The 19,913-nt window shown below is 49.2% G+C and overlaps 1 long non-coding RNA gene across 1 annotated transcript; it reads left to right on the forward strand.

Moving 5' to 3' along the window:
* Positions 1-2,683: 2,683 nt before the first annotated feature.
* On the forward strand, positions 2,684-19,497 carry LOC118586767. Its single transcript, XR_004945403.1, has 3 exons — positions 2,684-2,762; positions 17,864-17,955; positions 19,325-19,497. It is a non-coding gene; the product is annotated as an uncharacterized LOC118586767 (long non-coding RNA).
* Positions 19,498-19,913: the final 416 nt, after the last annotated feature.

A 19,913-nucleotide genomic window follows, 5' to 3' on the forward strand; every position in this document is an offset into this window, starting at 1 on the left:
AAGGATCTGAGAGTGAGCTCACACCTCCCCAAGACTGGAGCTCCATGAGATACTGCAAGGTAGCTTGCCTGTGTTGATGTTCTGATGGCCAAGTATTTTAGTTGACTTGCTTCCCTTGCAATGCTTTCTAGAAAACTGTGAAGGGGTCGGGGGAAGGGGATGCTGGAGAGATGGCTCAAAGCTAAGAGCACATACTGCCTCCTCTTCCAGAGGGCCCAAGTTCAGTTCCCAGCACCCATGTTAGATGGCTCACAGCCACTTGTAACTCCAGTTCCAGGGAGATCGGACACATATGGTCTCCACAGACACTTGCACTCACATGCACATGCCCCCACAAAGATCACACACATAGACATAAGTAAAAGTATTAAAATCTACAAGAGTAGAATTATGACAGTAGTATAGTCTTCTGAAAACCAATGGGATCTAAATAGGACTGCTGATCATTAGCATACAAGGTCAGGGCAAGGGAGATGGCTCAGCTGGTAAGTGCTGACTGTGCAAGCATGAGAATCTGAGTTTGAACCTTAGCACGGGCATATAAAGCTGGGTGGGGAGCCCCCAGTCCTATTGTGGGATCCTGTTCCCTAAAACAAGAAGAAGGGTTCCTGAGGAACAAACCAACTGAGGTACAAGCACACACACACACACACACACACACACACACACACACACACAAGCACAGACACATGCTCACACACATACATACACACAAGCACAGACACATGCTCACACACATGCTCACACGTACACACACACACACACACACACACACACACACACACAATAAGAGCTCCATGGGGACTTTCAGACATCTTGACAAGGGAGGACTTTGAACATCTCTTGGATGTGGAAGCAGTGTTTTGTATCATGGTTACAAGTGACAGAAAAACTCTGACCCGGTGTCACCCGGGTTCCAGGAGTCTTCTCTTAAGCAGCTCCTCAACAGGTGGTGAGGGTGCAGACAGGAAACCAAGACATAGAGCAAAGGTTAAGTTGCTGTATGTGAAGAGCATGTGGTTTCTGTTCTCCTTGCTTAATGGCTGCTATCTCTCCAGCTTTTTGGCCTGTATTTCAGAAAAGGAAGAGGAGGAAAACAGACCAGGTGAATGAATTCGTCTTCCTTCATAAAGTTTCCTAGGAATGCCAGTGAGTTTGTCAGGTATAGGTCATGTGACCATACTTAGCTGCAAGAGAGTCTGGGAAGATTACTTTAGTTGGGCATATTGCTTCCATATAAAATCGGAGGTGAATCATTAAGGAACACTTGGAAAATAGCTATTGGGTAGTCAATTAGCTGTGTCTGCCACAAAGCTCATCTTAACTAGAGTTAAGTGGGCTGGGAGATCCCAGGAGTCATCTAGGTTATTTGGAGATGAATAAGACAGCCCTTGAGGAGTTCACAACTTAGAGAGGGAAGACAGACAACTAATTGAACAACAAAACATCAAATTACATTTTAATATAATGCAGTTAGGGTAAGCAGCAGAAGTGAGCACAGGGGGTTTGGAGGCACAGAGAATGCAGCTTGCTGGGGTGGGGGAGGGTCATGGGAGCAGATGTTAGTCAGTGACAGCATGCTTACTTGGTAGGAGGGGGTGTCCTTAGCCAAGGAGGATGTACAAAGTGTAAAGTTGAAGGCAGCACACTTCCAGAACCATCTTTGTTGGGCTCAAATTGTTCCCTCCACCCCAAAGGTTCTGAGGACGCACTGAAGGTTTTGAAGCAGAGGAGTGACTGTCTTCAGGACAGCCACTCTGGTAAGAGTGTGGACAGCTTTTTTTTTTTAGGCCGGGTGCAGAGAGATTTGTAAGATGTGAGAGGACAGAGGACAAAGGTCTTCCCAAGAGATCCTTGGTGCTTCCCCACTTCTGAGGCCATCTGGTGACGATCCTGGCTAACTCCAAATGGAAGGCTGAGTGGGAAGGATGTGCATGTGCCATCTTGGGAAGCTGAGAGAGGCATTGTATTGGCTGTGCTGTGTTGGGGTTTGGGAGACAGTAGAGAAGGGCTCTACATAGATCCTCTCCTTTCTTAAAAGGAGGAAATGGGCTTGAGAGTGTCAAGTGGGATGTCCAACCAAGGTCACACATTCTCCAGTTTGTCTGAGCTGACTGGAATCAGGCTGGTGCTCTCTCAGGAGCAGATTTTACTTTTGTGTCTGTGATTGCCACCTGTCACCTTATAAAGTAGAAGGTAGTGTACAGACTGTGGGAGGTAGAGCTGGTGGGGGTTATCTTTGAAATTTAGCGTGAATTTTTGTGATTACGCGTGTCAGGCATAGGGAAAGGATGCTGGGCAATGGACCCAGGGGAAGTAGAGACAGAGACCTGGAGAGATTGGCAGCCTGGAAAGAATGGTTGCCGCTGATGTGTGGTCCTGACAGCAGCTTGAGGGGTGTTTGGGATGCCCTCTATCTGTGCTCACAGAGGTGATGAACGTGTCCCAGACACCCTAGGCTCCAAGGCGCCCAGTTCTGTTTGGTTCCCAACCCCCTTGTTCCCTGTGTTCTCGAGATCTGCGGCTGTGGGGGTGGGCATCACCTCTGCTTCAGAAGGATGGACCAGGGCTGTTCAGGGAAGGGTTCCGGGGTCCGCCCGCAGGGTGCGCTGTGCACAAGAGCAAGTGGCATGTTTTCAGCTGCAGGCCTGGGTGGGACTCCAACCAGGCTGATCCCACCAGCTGGAAGTAGGGCGCTGCAATCCAACCAGGCCCAGCAGAGGGAAGAAAGGGTTTCAGACTTCAAAGGCATTCCCAGAAGTGTGAGACCAGCGGGGATAGGGGGGTTGGGATGGGGGAAATGGGGGGTGGAAGCTGGGGCAGAAACGGGCAACCGCCCCCACAGTCGGACCTGGCGGCACATGGGCTACAACGGGGACCTTGTGCTGCTTTTAGTGGGGGCGAGATGCGTTTCCCCATCTTCGTGGGGGTCTGTGATACTGAGCCTCGGGGTCCTCCCAGACAGAGCCTGCGCAAATAATTCCCATCAAAGGCCAAAGCCATGAGTGATTCCACTTAGGAAAGATTTGCCTGCGGCTTTACAGCTGTATTTTGCTGGAAAGGATCATGCAGGAATCCAGGAGGAGTTAATCTATTTTGCTTTGCGGTGAGACTCAAGCTTGCATTTCCATGCAGTATGGGAACTGGGCACATTCCTCTTCTGCTAGGCCTGTTCCCTCATTAGAGAGGTGAAGGGATGGAACCGGGGCTTGGCCCTAGACTCCAAGAGACACTTGATCACCCGCCACACCTCCTCACTACCCTGGAGAGGTGACAGTGATTTATAGCGGGGGAGGGCATATAAAATGTTTCTGGGGTCTTTTCTAGATTTAGGGGCTATGTGCAAGATTCAGACACGATGCACATTTGGAGGAAGAAGTCAGGAATCTAGTGCAGGCAGCCGTTTCGGGATCTAGAACTGCTAAGAATAAAGGGGTGGCAATGTGCTGACCATGCATTCTACCAGCCCAGAGCCCAGCTGCTGACCCTGGCTGGCATCATCCTTCTTGGCTTTACACTGGGTTTTGCCTTCCGACCTAGTACTTGCTTTATGGAATGTCGCCTGGGATGAGCCATCCAAATTCAGGTGTGGTCTGGAGTGTGGCTTTCAAAGAGGCAAGAATAGGGTGTGTGCTTGTGGATGGGGTGAGCAGGGAAGCCTGGCAGTCATGGCCTGGGAGGAAGATTGTTAGAAATTGGGGGCTCCTCTACCCCACTTGCAACCTGTCTGCTTTCGTGTGTGTGTGTGTGTGTGTGTGTGTGTGTGTGTGTGTGTGTGTGTCCCATGCTTCATCTTATCTTCCTATCTCATCTCATCTTATATAGATAGTCCAGGCTGGCCTCACACTCACTATGTAGCTGAGGATAAACTTGAATTTCTGATCCTCTTGCCTTCACTTCCCAAGTGCTGGAATTATAGGCATGTGCTGCTATGGCTGGTTTATGTAATGCTGGGGATCGAACCCAGGGCTCTATGAGTACTAGGCAAGCATTCTACCCACTAACCTGCCAGTTTCATTGATCTCCAAAATGTGGTTCTTACTGTTGGGGCTGGAGACTTGCATGTAGGGTTATCTAGATTCTAGAGTCCCAGTATGTATGTTTATGCACCATGTATGTGTCTCATGCCAGAAGCCAGAAGACAGCACTGGATTCCCTGGAACTGGAATTACAAATGGTTGTGAGATGCCTGATATGGGTACTGGGAAACAAATCTGGGCCCTATACAAAAGAAGCAAGTAGTCTTAACCACTGAGCAATCTTTCCAGCCCGAACTCCTTCTGTTTTTGATCTTGACTTCCTACCCATTTTCCTAAGTGTTCATGACAGGAGAATGGACAAAGAACCATAGGATAATATATAATCCCATGCTATGCTAGGGAGATTGAGGGGGATCCCTAGGAATACAGGGTCTGTGGAATGAAAAATTGAGGTTAAAGGCACCCATTCATGCACCTAGGCAAACAGCAAGAAAATAAAACTTAGGGAAAAATACATTCCTCCTTCAGGCCCACACATATGTGCGTACAAACAAGCAGGAGGGGCTGGGACTCGCCCGGGAGCCTAAAGAGAACTCTCCTCTAGGAAGAGAGGAAGAATGGCCCAGAACCCAGGTTGGAGCCCAGTGATTTTCATCTTATCTTTAATGTTTGAATCTTTCATGAGAATGAGTTGGGTCATTAAAAATTAATGTTTAAAAAAATTTTGGTCTTTCTTATAGTTGTCCCCAAACCACCCATTTTCAGCTTCAAGTTGATGTTCTGCTCTGTGGGTGCATGACAGTGCTCTGTCCATCCAGTAACCTCAACACACATGCAAACTACCCTGCTTGCAAGGATAAGGCACCTGGCCTCCTTCATCCATCATTGCCTGCTGCTGGACTGTGGAGTCTTTCACTGGGTCCCTCTTAGCTCCCCCTTTCTGGACCTAATTTCCTTATCTTCTTCACAGATGGCAGCCCCAGGGGCCCCTGATGTGTTGTTCTGTGACACTCACCATCATATCCATAGCTCCACCCACTGCATATTCATAGCCCCGCCCCATGGCTGCCTATGGGGATGCACTGGAAGCGGAAGGACATTTCTATTTTGTTTCTGGCCCATTTCCTGGTGCTGCCTGGAGTTTAATTCAAATTGGGGTACATAGATACTACCCTCCCACCCCAACATGCACATGGAATGCTATAAGAATTTGTGGGAAGCCCTTCAGAAGCTCACATGATCTTCCCACAATCCATTTCCCCACCCACTCCGTCACTCCTTCTCCAAGTGTTTGCTGTTCTCTGCTTTGTGCCTGGGACTGTGCCATCCACAGCCTGTTGCTCTACCCAGGCTTCCCATTCCTGCTATAACTCCTTGGTACAAGCAGTTGCCACCTCTCTTTGGGGGACAGGAACAGTGGCCATTTTTGTGCCTCCAATCATTTCTCCCTTATCCATCCAGGGGGAAGTTCTTTCTTTCTTTCTTTCTTTCTTTCTTTCTTTCTTTCTTTCTTTCTTTCTTTCTTTTTTCTTTTTGAGACAGGGTTTCTGTGTGTAGCTTTGTGCCTTTCCAGGCTGACCTCAAACTCACAAAGATCTGCCTGCCTCTGCCTCCTGAGTGCTGGGATTAAAGGTGTGTGCTGCCGCCGCCACCGGGTCAAGTTGAAGTTCTAAATCAAATCTGATCACAACCCTCTTTTGGTGCAGATTCTCAAAGGCTCCTCCCTTGAGTTAGGCTGGAAGGCTTTAAATGGATTAACACAATTGGTTTGTGTGAATACAGCTCATGTATCCAGTGTTCTGCTTCAGGTCCCCTGGGCATGCTCAGTTCCCTTCCCATGCCCTGTGGCTCTGGTCTCTGGGCCTCGATACATACTTTTCCATGCCTATAATACTCTCTCCATCACCTCATGAGTCTTAAGCTTCAGGTGTGAACTTAGGTAGTACCTTACCTCATCTCCTTCTCCTCGAATGAGTTCCATATATCTGTCTCTCAGGGTGCCTACCATACTTTATATAAGTGCATGTTAAACCTGTCTGTTTCTCCCACCTGTGAACGATACCTTGAATAATAGGATTGACTACCTCTTCAAGGAAAGGAGCTCATTCTTACTTTATCACCTGCCAGGCACTATGCAAAATGATTTTGACATCTTACACCACCTAATTCTCACTTCTGGTGGACGTGGGGACCACCATTATTTCTGTCTTACAAATGAGAAATTGAGCCTTAAGGAGATTAAAAGAAATGTGTCCAGCTTCACGCAGGTTGGCAGCTCAAGCCTCTGCAGTGACCTGCTGGGAAGGGCATGGATGTAGCTTTCAGTACCATAGATCTGTTCCTTGCTGCTAGAACTGTGCCTGCCACTATGGCACCTCAATACCTGTTTGTGGGATGAATAAATCAATCAAGAGATGTTCAGTAGGGAGAGAGGCAAGTGTAACACACAGCTCCCTCCCCATCCCTGCTCCGGATTCAAACCTATTAAACTCATTAAAGAACGTGAAACTACACTAGTTAATCTGTCCTGGAAACATCTGTTACCCAGAAGAGAACATGGTGACTATCTGCTTGGGCTGAGCTGCCTAGACAGGATCAGTTGGATGGGGCTTGGTGAAGAGGGAGGTCCTGGGCTCTATGGAGGTGTGACAGAGCCATTTTAGGAGTTTCAGATTAGCAGATACCAGGCAAGCCCTGAATTCAGCACTCCTGTAAGAGGGTGGCCACGGGGAAACATAACCCACAGGATGCATTGACATTTCATTAAAAGTGGGGTTTCTGCTGATGATTAAGTCGGGAGTTCTCAAAGAGGCGAGTTTTTCACTTGGGGAATGTTTAGTCATATCTGAAGCCATTTTTTTTCCAGGCTTCTGATAAGTAGAGGTGAAGGATGCTATGAGCTCCCACACTGCAGCCTACACAGCCAGGAGTTCGCCAGTTCAAGTGTCCTTAGTGCTCAGACTGAGATTTAAACACTAACATGAGTGAGCTGTTGAATGAAAGATGCTTATGTAGTTCTCTTATGTGTTGGCTTGAAAATGTAGCCTGTGAAAGAGGGGACATTAAGAGGTGACAGATAACCTTCTGTGTCTTCCCTTTCTCCACCCTGAAAAGCCTGGTACCTCTTTGTGGTAACCTTTCCTTCCCTTTCTCCACCCTGAAAATCCTGGTACCTCTCTGTGGTCACCTTGGCATCTCCCCATTCTTCACTTTCCTGCTAACCATTGTGGGAGCAAAGATCAGAAGCACTTGGACAAGAGCACAGCAGGTGGTTCCCAGGTGTGAGGGTGTGGGTGGTTCCCAGGTGTGAGGGTTCAGGTGGTTCCCAGGTGTGAGGATGCAGGTAGTTCCCAGGTGTGAGGATGCAGGTGGTTGCCAGGTGTGAGGGTGTGGGTGGTTGCCAGGTGTGAGGGTGTGGGTGGTTCCCAGGTGTGAAGGTTTGGGTGGTTCCCAGGTGTGAGGGTTCAGGTGGTTGCCAGGTGTGAAGGTGTGGGTAGTTGCCAGGTGTGAGGGTGCTTGGCTGACTCTAGCAGATGCTGGTGTCTGGGTTTGCATTGATTGCAACTTTGCAGGGTCTTTATTATGAAAAGGGCAAGATGAGAATGGGTGGAGGTGCTGTCGGGGTATGCATGTTAATGGCTTAAATCTGCCTTTTCCATGCCTGTGGTTCTTAAGGCCTTTGTGCTCCTAGCACTTCCGGGTTTCAGAGACAAACATTGCCTGGGTTGTGTTGGTCTTGGGGCAACCTCACCCCTGGAGGAGCATAGACCCTCTTAGGAGAGAATGGAATTCTCTGTTCCCCACCAATGTCATTCGGGCCCTAAAGAAGCAGACTTCAATACTGAACTAGTGGACCAAAGATTTCAAGGGAGAAACGCTGTGAAGGGCCCAGGGCAAGGCGTCTGAGACCCTGGGGGATGGCACCTTAGAAGTGAGGGTCCAGAGACTCAGGCCTGGTGCTGAGGGCTATGCTAAGAAGGACCCTGTGGGACCATTCGCTTACCAGAGGAGCCAGAGGACCCTGCATCTCGCAGGAGTGGGGCTAGGACTCTGCCATGCTCAGCCCTAGACCTGCTTGGCTTTGTGTGTGTGAATGTGTGGACAAAGCCCCTTTCCTCTACAGAAAGCCAGGAAACTGCTCAAACCACAGCTCAGCTTCGCTGCTGTCCAGTGCCCTGAACCCACCTCCAACACAGCACTCCGCCTCTGCTCGCCAGCCTTCACTTTTATGCAGTGGCCTTCACTTAGGAGGCACAGAGCCCTGCTGCTCTCTTCGCCATGCCCTGGCCCCATCAACCCCAGCTCCATCCTCTCTTCCTTTTCTTTCCTGGTAGTCCAAATGAAGTCTCTTCTGGCCCGACCCAAGTCAATTCCCACTTCTGCCAGCCCCTGCCAGCCCCAGCCCCTGTGCTGGGTAGACTTTTGTCAACCTCAGACAAGCTAGGGTCACCTGAGAAGAGAGGCACTCAACTGGGAAGCTGCTCCCTCTCAGATTGGCCTGTGGACAAGCCTGTGAGGCCTTTTCTTGATGGTAAGCTTGATGTGGAAGGGCAGAGCTGCGGACTGTGGGCGAAGCTACCCTTGGATAACCTGGAGTACATAAGAAAGCAAACTGAGCAAGCTGGAGGGTAAAAGCCAGGAAGCAGCACTCCTCTGTGACCTCTACATTGGTTCCTGCCTCAAGGTCCTGTCCTGACTTCCCTTCGTGCTGCTCCTGTGCTGGACTATACCTGAAGCTAGAATAAATCCTTTCCTCTGCCAGTTGCATTTAGTTATGGCATTTTTCACAGCAATGGAAACCTAACAAAGACGGCCCTCTGCTGGAATTTCCATTGCTTGGGGGGCAGTGCCCACATCCTAGCCCCCACTCACTCTGGGAGCTGTGGGGAGCCTGTTTCCAGGCAATGAGGAAGCAGTGCTCTTCCCTGCTCCCCTCTCTTTCCTTTCTTCACTTAGAAAGCATGGACTTTTCCAGTGGAAAAGGAGAGAGGCCCTTCTCCAAATGGGTGGGCCATGTTCAATGTCCTCACCAGGTCCAGATGGCGAAGTTATTTGTATTTTTAAAAAGATCTCCAAGATGCCGCCCTTATCTTTCCTTCCTGGATCTCACGACCTCCTGGACCCCCATCTCTGATTTTCCCAAATGTGCCTCTCCTCTCCTCAGTGCTGTGACTCACACAGAGGAATTCCAACTGTGTCTCCTCTCCAGAGAGACTGTAAATCAATGTTGGCCTTGTGGGCGATGGACTCCCGGGTCGTCATATCCTTGCAGTTGGAGAGCTTCTCTCCAGCCCCCGCCAAGCCCTATTAGTCCAACAACCCATTTGTAAAATAAACACACAGACATTTGTATTATTTAAACTGTTTGGCCATTAGCTCAGGCCTACCATTGTCTAGCTCTTACTCTTATATTTAGCCCATTTCTGTTAGTCTATACTTTGCCACGTGGCTTGTGGCTTACCGGTGTCTTTACATGTTGCTCCTCATGGCAGCGGCTGGCAGTGTCTCCTCAGGCTTCCTGTTCCCAGCCTTCTCCTCTTCCTTGTCCCGCCTACCTTATCCTTCCTGCCTGGCTACTGGCCAATCAGTACTTTATTTATTTTAACCAATCAGAGCAACACATTTGACATACAGAACATCCCAAGCATATCCTGGCCCCAAGACCGTGGTCTTTTGCATGAGGTCTGGGGTGCCCACCCATAGGGAAGTGTTCAGTGGGGCACCTGCACAAGCTGTAAGGAGGAGGAAGCCTTTCTGCCTGCGCCTTGTGCATGAGCCTAATGGCTCGAGTCAACATTCTTTAGCGGTCTGATCAATAATTAAGCAGGACACTCCAGGGGAGTCTTAGAGATGGGAGAAGGGAGAGGTCAGCTGGGGGCTGGAGTAGGCGGGGAAAGCTTGGCGGGACAGCTAAGGACAAACCTGAGCCCTCCCAAGGAAGAAAAAGCTTGGTGCCTGGGTTACCAGGGAGGGTCTCAGACCAACCTGAGAATGCTCAGGGGTCAGACAGCAGGATGCTCAGGCATTAGACAGAAAAGGTAGTGAGGCCTAGAATGTTCCGTGGTGATGGGGTGGGTAGAGGACAGGACAGAAGTTTTCAAAATGTCAAGAGCGGTCAACTGGAGTGGGTTTGGCCATCTTTTTCTGGGCGGTGCCAAATGTTTCAGGATTTAGGGGCTTTTTTGGTGTCTGTTCAGCTGTACTGTGCATGTATGGAAGCCAGAGGTTGACACACAGTGTCTTCCTCCTTTGTCTCCATTTTTTTTTGGGGGGGGGAGGATCTCTCATTGAACTGGGAGCTTGCTGATTGGCCAGGTTGCCTAGCCAGTGAACTCCCAGTTTCCTACTGTCTTGGCAACACAAGGATTACAGGCATGTACTGCTCCATACGGCTTTTTACATGGGTGCTAGGGACCTGAACTTGGGTCTTCATGCTTGTCCAGCAGGTGCTCTACCCCCTAAGCAAACTCCCCAGTCCCCCCGTGGGTTTGTTATGATTATTTGACATGGTAGTGGCACAGTCCATCTGGACAGATAGGTATGACAGTGTCCCAATTGAATAGGAGCCAGGCTGGGCTTAACCCTACACCTGGCCTGGATCCTTGCTCCTCAAAATGTGACCTGCAACATCAGCTTTATCTGGGGACTTGTAAGAAATACACTCTTAGGCCACAGCCCAGATCTATAGCAGCAGATTTTCATTCTGATAGACTGAGATCCCTGGGACTACTGGAGTTGGAGAAAAGAGTTTAAACTTATTGTCCAAGGATCCTTTCAGCATCTGGATCAATACATAGAAATGACAGGCAGTCAAATTTCACCTCCATGTCAGGGAGCATTCATTCTCTCACTTCAAAGCCTCTATTCTGCAACAGGTGGCTAGCTAGGCAGTGAGCACCCTGTCCCTGGGATGTTCAAGCCAAGGCTAGACTCTGGGAGGCAAGCTGCCTGAATTTGAACCTGTGGACAAGAGGCCATTTCATTGATCTTTTGGGGGATCCTTTATCTGCCAAATGGGACAATCAAGGACTTCAGAGGATTGTCCCAAGAATTAGAAGTAGAAGAGGTCCTTACCACACACAGAGTGCTCAGGGCCAGATATCAGTTGGTTACGTAATTCTATGACAGATAGTCGAGTTTTTTGGTTGGACCAGGAGCCTGCCTTTATGTGTGAAGTCTCCCCTTCCAGTTCTGAACTCAGCAAAAGGAGATGCTTTGGGGAACTCAAGTCACAGCTGGTATGTCTTGAGCACTTGGTATGAGCCAGCCATTCTGAAAGCCTTGCTCAATGATGCAAATTACTTTCGGATACTTGCTGGCATGGAAGAGTGTCGAGGTTAGAATCTGTTGCCGTCCAAACGCTTTGTCTGTTTCAGCTTTGAGAGTCGACTGGAGCCCAGAGATGATGCGCATGTGCAGTTTGTTACTGACAGATTTATGCCACGCTGAGTGCCCAGAACTCCTCCAGAGCAGGTTAAAAATCTGCCTCCACCACTTGTCCACATCTCAAGTTCTTAGGGGCAGGAACACATGCCTGCAGAGTTCCTAGGTTGCATCGACAGAAGGCATCCCAAGATTTGATGCCCTGTCCACACTGCTTTTGTGTATCTAGTCCTCATCTATGTATCTGGGATGGAAAGAGGACTTGGGTTTCTCCATAGGCTTTGCTTGGGATTCTTATTATAGCTCTGTATAGCTTTGTGGTTGGGGGGAAGCCTCTTGACCTCTATATGCCTTGGTTCCTTTTCTTCTGAAATGGAATGATTATACAGCATACTCCACAAAGGTCGTGGTGAAGATGAAGTGGGAATGTCAGAGTACTCTGTGGCTTGCCAGGAGCTGTACGAATGAACCTTTTCATTTTGATGAAATCCACAAGCCTCTTGAAGGCTCTTTCTCCCCCTCAGTACTGGCCACATTACAAGGGGTCAGTATGTACTTTATGACTATCAGGGAACAAGAGACCTTCACCAAGAAGGAACTATTCCAGTGGAGGGGGCCAGGCAGATTCCCAGGCCTGACCACTCCAGCATCCATCTTTTGCACTCAGTATGCAATGCACAGGTCCCTCCAGCCAGCTCGCTCACCTTTCTTCCCTAGCTGTAGCTTTGGGTCATAAAAACCAACATGGAATTCTTTTCTGCCTGAAGAAGCAGAAAACCAACTGCTTTCAAAACCAACATGCTGAATTTTGTTTATGGTTTCTGCGTATATTTTGCTTTCAAAAGGTGGGTGGAAAGAAAAGCAAAAACATCCATTTGTGCCCAAGGACAGGACCCAGTAAAGCTCAGAGAGGAAGAGCCCTCTCTGACCCCTGAAAACCCCTCGCTCTGCCTCCTTGTCCTCACTCCCCGACATACGATTTTTGATGTGCTCTGGTTAATTAATTTAAAGTGACGATCGTCTCAGATGAGGCTGTAAATTAATTTCAAATGGCCCAGCCGGGGCCACCCACTACTGGAAGATCATATTGCAGTGAATACACCAAGGCTTGAACAACCCTCAACAGAAGGGGAGGGGAGCCCTTGAACCTCGAGTAAGAGCAGATTTCCACCCTATCCTCACTGCAACCCTAAGAAAGTGGAAACAGATGGGTGGTGGCTTTGATAATGAGCGCAGCAATCAAGTTTAGATTAGAAAAAAAAAAAAAAAGCTCAACCCGGCCCAAAAGGGATGGGTGTGACAATGAAACCCCAGACACATGATGTTCTGTTTAAGAGGCCATTGACATATTAGCTAGGAACAGAGTGGGTGCTGAGAGAAGTTAGCCTTGTCTTCTGGAGCACCCTCCATTGTTCCCTGGTCTCCGAAGGCAGAACACTCAGAGCCCTAATTGAAAGCACCTTGGGGCCTTTGGATTGGGCTGATGGTCATATTTCCCCTGGAAATCACTAAGTGTTCTCAGGAGAGCCGCCTGCTGCGTGCTGCCAGGTCTGAGAGCAGAGTGGAGGCCCTTCTGGTTTTAATCGAATTATGCTTTGGAGTTTGCCTTGCATATATGTGATTTGGGGAGGGGGGTAGGGGTGGGAGTGGAAACAAGAGCCCAGAGACAAAGACAAGGAATTCAATATCGAGAGAAAGAGAAAACTAACGCTGCTGCCATGGACTTGGGCTCGGGTGGGCCTCAGTTTGACAATCTGACACCTGGGTAACTTGGGCCGAATCCCAGACTCTCCGGGTGAGGAGGGCAGTGCATATATGCACTTGTGGGGGCCTGGGGTCCACTTTGGATGTCATTCCTCAGGATGCTGTCCACCTTGGTTCTCTTTTGTTTTGAGATCTGGGTTGTGAGGACCAAACTCAGGTCCTCAAAACTTCTGTGGCAAATGCTTTACCAACTGAGCCAAGCCCCCAACCCAAATCCTGATAAACCTTGTGCCTCTATCGTTTCATATGCAGAATGGGGACTGAACAGGTCCACTTTTAGGGGCCCCATGGGACTCGAGAGAGGTGATAGGTGTACTGTAGCCATTCCTGGCAGATTCTAGTGACTCACCTGTCCATGTCTTTTCCCCTAGAAGCTCTGGTGATGGAATTGGATGGATAAAAGAGGGGAATGACAGACATTTGAGGTCTTAGACTCTGCTTCCTCCAGCTCTGCAAACTTTCCAGTCCCAGGTTTGCGGGCTGCTCATATCTTCAGGCTGACCCTCCACTCTGTCCAACAGCCCAGGCTGTAAGGAGTTGCTACATACGGGACTGAGCACCCCCGTGGTTTAGCACCCACTTCAGGCAACAGCATACTCGTTGTCCATACTTGGCACCTGCTGAAGGAACACTCAATGGCTGTTGAGCCAGCCAATCAATACCTACAGCGGTTTGGACCAGGAAGAAAAAGCAATAGTTTTAGAAAATATTGAGATAAAATCAATCCCCCCAACAACCCCAGAAAATTCCTCTAGGGAGGCATTTGAAAGAGATGAATGACATGGGCCTATGCCAGGCGGCAGCAGGTTGTTGGAGGTCCCTGAAGGAGACAGCTTTAAACAGAGCATGGCCGTGGTTGGGTCCGGCGTACGTTTGCACATTTGCCAACTCAGTCATTTTGGAAAAAGCAGAGCTTCAATTCTGTGTCAAGTCTCCTCTCAGGCTGTTTGCAAAAGCTGTTTGGATAACATTTTTAAGCATGGGGGGAGGGAAAGGGACAGACTGCCACATTGGCGGGATATCCTGGGCCTCTAACAGGTGCCCGCATGCAGGAGATGAACCATAAATAATGAACAGCCAATGCAGGCCCTGTTCTCTTTTCTTTCCCCATCACCAAGCCAGGGTGAGCGCTGAGCTCTGACACCTTCCATTCAGAGGGTTTGATAGTCACCTTCCTCCAGATCCCGAGGCTGTGCTCACAGGGTGACTACGGCCTTTTCTGGGACCCTGCTCCCTACTCCTGGTTTGAGGGTAACCCAGACCAGATGGTCTTTTAAAGTCCAGCTCTGTGTCAGCCTCCTGACTCCTTGCTTTGTCCCACCACACCAGGGTGACTAAAACTTGCTTCTTCTGCAGGGTCTCGGGGCAGGGTGGGGTGACCTGCCACTAGAAAGAGCTTGGGCTCTGCAGGCAGAGCTGCAAAGGCAAAAACGCTCAGGCACAGGGGCTGGTTGATCCTGGCCAGTGGCCCCTGCAAGATGGCAAGGCAGCGCCTGTGGCATATTTAAGCCCAGATACTGTCTCCTTTTGCTGCCAGAGCAGCTCCATGTCTCTCCTCTTCTCCACTCTCCCTCCTAAGCCCACATTAAAAATCTAGGCCTCCGAAGCCCTTAGGCAAAGGGGAGATCAGGAGGTGGGGTGGAGAGAATTCTTCCACCGTTTATCTGCAGGAGCTCTGGCAACAATGTTTTCCCTCCAGCCTTGCAAAATGTCCATCTGCTGGCTGTCTCCTAGACTCTGGAGCAGTGCATCCCACAGCACTGAGTCCAGTCAGACGTTCCGGGTATTGTTAAAAACACTTACAAATGCCTCTCCATCATCCAGTTCCCCCTGCCCTGCCAGTGCCTGCTCTAGCAGCTGGAAGGAATCTCCTCTTCATCTGCTGGGTTCAGTCTTTCACTAAGCCCCATCAATTTTGCCTTTGAAACTTCTTTTGTGCGAGTCCTTTCTCCCCTTTCTACTGCTAATCCCCAGGGCCTGGCTCTCACTCCTGCACGCCTGAGCTGCTTGGAGAACCTCTTGGCAGCCTTCCCTGTCTCTGGCCTCTGTGTCTTTAATGTATTCCACACGGTCAGGCCGCATTCATCCTTCCCAAGCTGTTTGCATTTAGGAGGCCTCGGTTCAAAGCCCCCGAAGCTTTCCAGGGCACTTGGCGTGGCCTCCGTAGCTTAGCAGCTCCCTTGACCCATAACTTCTGCCCACGTTGGTAGCAGTGTTAGTTTCCTGGGGTGTGGCTGTAAGACGAACTCTGAGGCTTAAGACACCTGAAACTCTGTGGTTCACAGTCCCGAGTCCAGAAATGTGCTGAGTTTTGGGGGCTTGAGTCAAGGTGTCTCTTGACGCTTCGGTGGGAGGCTCTGGGGGGGAGAATCAGCTTCCCCGCTCTTCCTGCTTCTGTGACTGCTGTCCTTACCTGTCTCTGGGGTCACATGGCCTAACTGCTCTCTGTAATGGAATCCCCTTCTGCTGCCCCTATAACCCTCTATAGGGGCACTTGTGTTTACTTTGGGGCCTGAGTATTCTAGGATAATTTGCCGTTCCCAGTGTCCCCAATTTCCCATTTGTGAAGCCCCCTTTGCCGGGTGCCCTAGTTCACTTTAACTGCCTACTGGAGAGAGGGAGTTTCAACCGAGGAACTGCTGAGGTCAGATTGGTCAGCAGGCCATGCCTGTGGAGGGTTGTCTTTACTGGTAACTGATGTAGGAAGGCCCGCCCACTGTGGGTGGCACCATCCCCTGGGCAGGCATTCTTAACTGTGTAAAGAGCTAAGCTGAACGTGAGCTGATGAGCAAGTCAGAAAGCAATGTTCCTCCATGGCTTCTGCTTCAAGTTCCTACTTCAGTTCTTACCTTGACTCCCCTCAATGATGACTGTGACCTGGACGTGTAAGCCAAATCAACCTTTCCCTCTCCTAAGCTGCCTTTGGTCATAGTGTTTTCTCACAGCAAAGGAAAGGAAATCAGAATATATTATGAAGGAATAGTTGCATATTCCAAGTATTGGGTCATGGATGTTTTGGGTGTTGTGGGGGGGATGAAATACAGAGGTGGGCAGACCCAAAGGTGTTCAACTTTTGTTGTTGTTGTTGTTCATGTACTGTTTTAAAGTTGGTGTCGATCTCTAGAGAAATGGTAACTGGGCACTGCCATTGAGACGCTCATGGATTTGCATTCAGCCTCTGATAGCACTGGACCTGCCTGTAATCCAGAGTCTAGGAAGTACAATTTTCAAAATCAAAATCAAAAGCTGTCCTGGCTTTCTTTGTAGCTGACGATGATGACCTTGAACTTCTGGTCTTCCTGTCTCTCCCTTTCCTTTGGGGTTACAAGGTTGTCCCATACACAGTACATGCTGTGCTGGAACTTGAACTCAAGGCTTTGAGAATGCTAGGGAAGCATTTTGTCCACTAGAAAGATGGCCTGGGGACTGAAGGAAGCCTTGTAAAGCACAGGTCACTGCACAGCTTTACCTTTGTCTCTGCCACCAGCTGCCCCCGTATGCACGGTCACTGTGACCTCGGCAATAAAGGATTCCCTGTTGGATGCATGTGCATTGTTCTCCTAGGAGGAAATGTTAGTATCGTCCCGATCCCAGGTGCAAACATCTCTGTGGCTCTGATCTCCCTTGGGACCTAGCCAGTCAAGCTTGGGTGGCAGGTATGCAGCCACCAGTGGATGACTGTTGCCACATCACTGTTCGACAGTCTCATTGGATGGATCCCTTTTAATCCATCTCAGACTTTAGTTCGTATAGACGTATTGTCATGGAAGCATTTCGACCCCTTCCGCAGGTAGAAAGTTAAAGATTTAAATGTAGTGGGGGCTTGTGGTGCATATGAGAGCTTCAGTATGCTCATACATATTTCTTGTGAATTTGTGACCGTGACTCTTCTCTTTCCAAGGACTGGGGGTTGACGCTGGAGTCGTATACCTCTTGCACTAGAGCACTGGCCCTCTTTTTACTTTTTATTTTGAGGCATGGTCTCAGTTTCTCATATTGGCCTCGAACTCATTCTGTAGCCCAAGCAGGCCTTGAACTTAAAATCCTCCTGCTTCAGTCTCCAGAGTATCTAGCATTCCAGGCCTGTACCACTGGGCTTTCCTGTTCCTTTGTTTACTTGGAGATGGTCTGACTGTGTAGCCCAGGCTAGCCTTCTGCCTTACCCTGCTCTGGGATTGCAGGCAACTTTCTAACAGGGCCTGTGAACCCCCTCATAGCTGTGGTTTTCTCTCTCTCTGGTCTCTGTGCCTACTTCCCTCCTACGGCTAAAGGTTGTCCTGAACTCACTTGCGTTGGAAAATAGTTTATAGCCATAGCATTCTGTGTGTGTGTGTGTGTGTGTGTGTGTGTGTGTGTGTGTGTGTGTGTGTTCCCATATTCACATGTCTATGGGTGCACAGGTACGTGTGGAGGCCAGAGGTTGATGTCTGGTGTCTTCCTCTATTTCTCTTCACCTTATATGTTGAGGCCAGGTCTCTCACTGAACTCAGCTTGTTCAAGGGATACTAGGGTGCCGCTAGAAGAGGCAGGCCACCACCACACTTGCCTGTCATTCCCAACAGTCCTGGGGATCCCATCTCTGGTCCTCACACTTGTGTGGCAAGTGCTTTACACAGTGAGCTGTCTCCCCAGCCCCCCAGCCCATGCCCATGCCCACGGTGTTCTTAAATGGCATATTGTTTAAGATTTGCTCGAACGTGAACCTGAGCTTCACACATGTCTCTTTCTGTTAGCAGCTTGTGAGAGCAAGTAGATTATGGTGTCTGTGTACTTGGAAAGCTATGAAAGATGCAGACTGCTCAGGATCACCGAGATGAATCTGGACAAGGTAGGCGCCAGCTCCCCAGCTCTCCATCAGCTCTGGACACCAGTCTCCATCTCTATCCCAGGAAGTGGGATCTGAAGGGAGGTGAAGTTAGAAATGCCTTCCTTTCCTGCTGCTGTTTCCTGATGTTTCCTGTGAGGAAGAGGGCCTTAGACAGGCTTGCTTGCAAGGTTGGCCCTTTGCTGGTGTCCCTGGACCTGGCTTTCAGTAGCAGCCCCTCCATTCCCTGAGTGGCTCCCTGGGCTTCCCTGTCCCAACAGGATGGATCACGTGGAATATCTGTCTTCTGTCTGGGCTCTGGAACTCTGGGGTGTGCTAGGCAGAGGACACCTGTGACAAGTGTCCCACACTCCGAGCTCTGGATCTCCTGAGTGTCCCCGGTAGAAGCCTGCCAAGTGTGTTCTTTCCACTGCCATCTGGAAGAGGGGACCCAAAGCTTCCTCTAGGCTCCCTCTAGACTTTGACCCAAGGGCCTTCTCTGCTAATCTGCCTTGGAGCATTTCACTGTATTAATGAGAATCATGGGAACTGACGCATGCTGAGTCCCACAAGTCCTTCAATGAAATGACAAACTGGAGATTGATTGTGGGGACTCTGACTCCTCCACACCCCATTTCCCGTGTTTCCTGAGCCCTGAACAGAGAGGCTTTGCTTTGGCCTTTGTACTTGGGTGGTCCCGAATACCTTAATATCACACACACCACACACACACCACATCTATATACACATCACATACATGCACACCACACATACCACACACACAAAACATACATACAACACACACATATATACACACACCACACACAAACTACCCATACAACACACACACACATACAACATACACACACATACCACACACATATACACATATCACATACACACATACCACACTCACATACACACATACAACATACACACACCACTCACATACATATAGTGCAACATACACACACACACACACACACACACACACACACACACACAACATACACAACTACACACAGCATACAAGGGCATCTGCCAGATGTGATGAGCTGCTCAGTAGAGGCACAGCTCCATCTGTGCCTCCAAGTATGAGTTCCAACAGCTCTGGCCAGCCACACCCAGGGAACCCTTCTTTCTAACCCTCGTCACCTTGCCCTGGGTCTTAGAAAACTGAATCGAATCCTGTGAAGACTGGGTACCATGCATCTCTGACAGCACCAGGAACAGGCTCTGCTTCAGAGAGCCTTTGAGCAGATCAGAGAAAAGGCAAATTAATTAACCTGTCACACCCTTCTTTGCAGCCTGAGTGCAGTAGATTCTTGTATAGCAAATCATTGTTTCCCAGTTGTGCCAAGCATTCATTTTCTTGTTTCTCTTCATGTTCCAGTGTCCTGCTCTGGAGATAAGAATTAACACGGTTTTCACAGTACCAGCTCACACTGCAGCAGATGCTGCAGGAGGGAATAATTTACATTATACTTAAACGTCCATCCTCGAAAACTCAAGGCACCATGGATGCGACACGTCCTGTCGCCGATTAGATGGACATCAAATGCTATAACTGAGAGTTACCTTACTTGTATACAAGTATTTGATATCTGATTAACTTTTCAAGAATTTGAAATGATTCAGTAAAGTACATTTGGGTTAAAATTTTTGCTCTCTTATATGTGTGTGTTAGCTTTAAGCCTTCAGTATGCATGCTACAATCTGTAGAGCTACAAAAGTTAGTAATTGAGAAAGGGACTGGGGTTAGGGGAGCAGGTGGATCTCCCAAGAAAGGGGAAATAGAATATATAGAGAAATGGGAGGATTCAACAGGGAGGGAGTGGAAGAGAAGGGTAAGGGAGAGGGTATGGGGAGGGACATCTGTGTTTACGACCCACTCCCTGAGATGGAACCCATGCCTGACACTGCTCGGGTGGCTGAGAACCTGAAACTGGATAGGCCAGCGACCTAAGGGAAACCCAGATACC

Source organism: Onychomys torridus, chromosome 7 (genome assembly GCF_903995425.1).
Source record: "Onychomys torridus chromosome 7, mOncTor1.1, whole genome shotgun sequence".
In the NCBI taxonomy this organism is placed as follows: domain Eukaryota; kingdom Metazoa; phylum Chordata; class Mammalia; order Rodentia; family Cricetidae; genus Onychomys; species Onychomys torridus.